The following is a 5,838-nucleotide window of genomic DNA, read 5'->3' as shown; positions in this document are numbered from 1 at the left end:
AACGGCCACTTTTTTTCTTTTTTAATTGACCAAGGTCCCAAGTCTGCTATTTCAATTGCGTGTCAGTGTCAGTGTTAAAAAGTAATTACCATTAAATAAAAATTAAATTCAATGAAAAGTATGTCATTTTGGGACACGATCTCACGATCGCAACAGTAGACTTGAGCTCCGCTTTTAGTCCTTGAATGAGATTAATGAATTATCTATCTAGATTAATGCGATATCAAAGGCATTTGTTATATTCACGAAAAGCATTATTATCGAGAGATGATTTGCCTAAAATTATATATTTTGACCAGACGTGTTTTCTGACAAATCTTTTGGAATTAAACAAAAATTCTATGTTATCGTAATATTAATTTCCATTTTAATTAGACTCTGATGCGAAATCCTATAATCTATACTTTACCACAGATTAAATACAAATTTATAGTTTTTATTATGAAACTCGATAACTTCCAATGAAAAGCTAAAGACAATCAGAGCTAAATCTCAGGGTATTTTGTGGTCCACTGGTCCGTACTAAAATAAAAGTCAAAACTATTTGAAATAACACTGATGTAAATGAAATTCGTACCTAGATATAAAGTTTACAAGTGGAATAGGTAAATGATTTATAGATATTTTAGTGCCGAAACACACTTAGCGTACATTGCGCGGGTGATTTTGCGTCCCTTTGCGCGCAATTTCAGCGCTTTATACGATTTCTGCCCCGCAGCGTCATTATTTTATGCCATTTATATTAGTACGCCGATCGTATTAAGAGCCTATAGAAATTGCATCATAAGTCGATTATTAACGGTTCCATTATTTTCATCTTTCTGTCATTTATAAAGTAAAACTGTAACTTCTACGGTTGACTATTTTACATGACGTAAGTATACTCAGCGCATTTTAAGCGGCTTCAGCCAAACTGTACTAGCATAAGGGCAGCAGAGAGAACATTGTAAAACAAGTGCGCAACGGTGGAAACAGGGAAATTTACCCCATTCTAATATTACCGGATATTATTTGTATATTAACAAATAATATACTTATATATAGTGTATTTCCAAATAATTGTATATTACCAAATCATTTATGTGTAATATTAGAAGGGAATTAACTTTTCATCTTACCATGCTTTGGCAGGTAAATTTTAACCCTGATATAATCGGGGGATAATTTTTTTGGTCCCCTGTCTATACGTAGTGTATCTGTATGCGCGCACTAACCAGCTCATAGTACGCTCAGTTTGTTTCGGCCTATAAGACTATGTTACAATAATACGGAAGTCAAATGTAAAATATTATCTGTTCACTTTCCATAAGTACACCTACTCACAATTTAGTGCACTTTTTGAAAAGTGCGAATACTAACGATCGCTTAAAGCAGTAAGTATTACTTCAAAATTACAGTATCATGGCATCCATAAAAATCAAATAAGGATTATACGATACGTTTACGATACGATAATAACTTTGCTTTAAGTGATCATAGTCAAAACACCCAAATAGAATAATTGTTTAGAATTCAAACAACAAGAACACATTACTGGTGTAACAAATATAACAAATATTTCATATCTAATTTAAAACACATTATAAAACACATTGGAAAATTGTACTTATCGCAACCCGCACATTTATAACTTTGAAACTTTTTTAAATGTATTTGTATATATTTTATCTTTACTGTTTTATTACGCCGTATTTCAGTATAATGTGGATTAAAGACAAAAGCACATAATTTTTAACAGGTTATCTTAAGGAAAAAATACGAACCTAACTTGCCCGAGGGGCATCTGATCCATGATCAACCTGCTAGACTCTTTGGTGCCGCTGTACCTAAATTTTTTATGCTAAGTTACTTTCCTACCACTCTTTTACATGTGATTGCCAAATATTCCTCCTCTAGATGTTACTATGATAAAGCAGAAGAATAATTTGCCAAGGTCAAGTATATATTAAGAAGATCCAAATCATAAATTTTCTTAATTGCTTTTCGTAAATGATTAACTATTTTATGTAGTAAAATACTATTTTCGATGACATGTTTTATATATCCATATTACAAACAGTCTTTTTCCGCATCACATTAAATATCATAATGTACTCATAAATCTACTGAATGAAAAATGTTTATACAAGGCTCGTTGGAGAATGGGATGGAAGGTGCATGGATTTTTAGGGGCAAACAGAAATAACTGTTTAATGTTGTCATACAAAATATAGAGTTCCAACGATCAGCTGTGGCTACATTTAAGGTCACGGATTGCTAAGGCAACAGATAAAAGGTTTTATTACAGGTTACCTTTATATCAAAACGGACATAAAGGGTTAAAGAAAAATGATCAGAAAACTCTCGGCCTTGTATTTCCTATCATGAAAACAACTTTTGTTCTGAGACTTTTCAAAATTCGGTATTAATTTATTTCATACAAAAAAAATACTAAATCGTGTTATCTGTAAAGTGGCACTTACACTGTGAAACCAAATACATATGATACGTAGTCGGGTCAGTGACTGCACTATAGAGTCGTGCTTCGCGCACTGCTGCTGATATAACATTACAGAGTAGTAACAAGTAGAGTATCTATGTAAAATATTTAATATTTCACAAACTATCGATTTAAAAAAATATCGAGGAACAAAAGTTGCCAGTTTTAATGTAAGCAACCTAAACGGCAAGAGCTTTCTGGACTTTAAATTAACCCTGTACTTGAACGTTCATTAAAATCATAATAATTTCTCTAAACGAGTTTTTCGCGATGCTTTATATAGGTGGTGCCCTTGTACCCCCTTTCCAACAAAGCCTACTATATGTGCTATTAAATAATACATAACACGTCCACGTTGTAGAAATATGCATATGTTCGGTTTGGTCATACAGTTACAAAACTTATTATAATATATTATAGTATATAATATATATATACTATATATATTTATATATGTATATATATATATATATTTATATAGTATTCTTCTATGAGTAGAAGAATATACTAGAATAGAATAGTATTTGCTGTGTTCCTTAAAGGCGTGGTTGCTAGTGTAATTACGTCTGTAATTACAACGGAAATTACATCAGGGTTTTTGTAGAACGTGTTCTTTGCATGCCCTGCGAAGTGTCGCTTTGTTGGCAATAGTTTCAGTAGTTTTGCAGCCAGCATTAGGTAACAATATGACAAATCTCTTAACTAAGTTGATAGGTTAAAAAGATTGCCGGTATGATTCTTAGTAAAGGATGAAACTATTTTTAGAATTTTCAACTAGGTTTAGTTTAATTAAAGTATTACAACAGAATTTCCACCAATGCATTTTGTTTTACTTATAATTCAATTTGATAAAAAATCACGAAACTCAATTTTATTTCAACATGAGTTTTATACAAGCAATATAGGTACTTAATAGGTAATATGGAAGCGATACGTCAATTTACTATTAATAAATTTATCAATTTACCATTTTAATTTATTTACCTTTGGAACTGGATTCAAATTTTCATTAGGGTAAAATGGACTTATCCAATTTTATCGATTATGGAAAGCTAACAGCTATGGAATGTAGGACTTCAAAATAACTGGGTTCAAAGACTGTTAATACTGAAACAATAGTAGTAAAAGGTAATTTTACTTGGCCGGACTTACATAAATCACGAGTGGCTCTTAATTCGATGGTAACATTGTACATGGGACATGCGAGAACAGTACCTTCTGTAGTTTTTTTTTTAATCTTTTTTTTTAAGGGCTTTTACAGAACAGCTGCATGTCAGCCCTACCTTCTGTAGTTCGACGAGGTGTGAAAAGGATTGTTTAAAGCTCAAATTTGACATAAATTCGTTATAGCTTCTCTTTGGCAGAACGGGAACGTTTTTTAGATAACAATTTGTATTTCATAATTTGCGACTCTAAAACCAGCATTATAAGGCCTATTATTTTATGACGGAATAATTTTTCGTTACGCGAAAGAGACTACGTTTGCGAGCGTGTAAATATTCTAATAAGGGTACAGTTCAGCCAGGTTATATACCGCGATTTGTATTTAGATACTAGAGAGCAACTCGCAAACGGTAGTGGTAATACTTTGCATTCCTAAATAAAATTAATTAACTAAGTATGAACAAGTGTTCGATACTTGTTAGTCGGACAACACCCGAACAACTAAATCGATTCTAAAACCACGTGTTAAGTCGGCTCTCTGCAAAAGAATTACTTAAAATAGTATGCAAGTGAAAAATTTAAGTGCATTGAAGACCAAATCAAATAATTATAAATTCACTTACAGATAACACAATAGTCTACCGTGCCACTGGCCTCTGTTATAAGGACTGGACAATCTGTTGTCACTTTTTTTGGTCTCCACACCATTTTGGCGTTGTTAGTGCGATACGTGTAAGGACTTGAAATTAATTAACAATAACCTTAAATCGATACGAAAAATGAAAAATATGATAATACAAACAAAAAATACCACAGCTCTTGGCAGGACGCAGGAATCTTCTTTGATTAGGCCTTACTTACTTAGGTATTGCCTTGTACGCCGTTGTTGAAAACTGGCATAAGTCTCACAGTGCTTCTTTCGCGCAGAAATTTCATCAAAATGACGTATCGCATCATACATTCCATTTTGTTAATAATAGAGGATATACCGTACCTACGCATAGTTAGACCTTGAAATACAACATTTTATAGTAATAAAATTAAAACAACTATATAGCTAGCACTCCTTCATAATTCGTTATTAATTAAATACTATTGATCGTAAACTACCACAAAACCTGTAAGTAACGCAGTTGAAATAACGTAATATCTATTATTTTTGAGGCAGTATGCGATCAACTTAATTGGATTTTTTTACGTACTAAGTAAAGATGCCATATATAAAGAATGTTAACATTATAAGTGCTTATAAATCATAGGTACATATGTTAGAAGCAATACAATTTTAAAACCATTAAAAAGATTTCAGACTCGATGGGATCACTATCTTGATCAACATTCATCTTTAATGCATATAAGAACGCCACGCCCTATATATAATGAAAAATATTGCGAAATTTTTAACTGAGAACTCAGATTGAGATATTAACTCAATTAAAAAATAATTAGATATATACATACTCTTACTTCCATACCCTTACTAAAGTTCGTAATTCTAAACTTTAGGAAAACATATTTAGCTCTTTATGTTACACTGCTTTCATTTAAAGTTATGGATTTGCAGATCCTACGTTGTTGATGGGGGGGTGTTTGCGAAATATTATGAAAGGCAGTTGCCTATGTCTAGTCTATTTAGTCTATTGTTTTGTTAACTATACCTAGTCGTATATAGTCTATTCTTATAATGGAAGCACGGTCACCATACAGATATTACAAATATTCAGTATAAAAACAGTACTAAAAACCACCATCAACGCAGTGTAAGGCACAATCGGAACAGACGTACCTACTATAGTCCACGTCACGAAAAGATACAAATTGAGTAAACATCGTTAATATATATTACCAAGTATTTTTTTATTACACTGCAGGGTATTTTGGCTGCAATCTCACCTGAGGTTGAGTGATAATGCATTCTTTGATGATAGCGGGCTAACCTATTACGGGGACGACGGTTACATTAAACCGATACCCCTAATCAATTACTACGTGACATTGTACCGGAACTCTTAATGGCTTAGCGAACGTCTTTGTCGACAAGGTAATGACCGCGGCCAAAGAAAAATCAGAAATTTTCAATTTCCAAATTGCCCCTGCCCTTGATCAAACCCGAGACCTCCGCTTATTAGACCACAGAGCTCACCATTGCACCATGACCTCTGTGGTCATCAAAATTAAGTAAGTAACTTACAAGC

Source organism: Pararge aegeria, chromosome Z, assembly GCF_905163445.1.
Source record: "Pararge aegeria chromosome Z, ilParAegt1.1, whole genome shotgun sequence".
NCBI classification, from domain to species: domain Eukaryota; kingdom Metazoa; phylum Arthropoda; class Insecta; order Lepidoptera; family Nymphalidae; genus Pararge; species Pararge aegeria.
The sequence above is the reverse complement of the archived record's forward strand: the minus strand, read 5'-3'. Positions refer to the sequence as shown.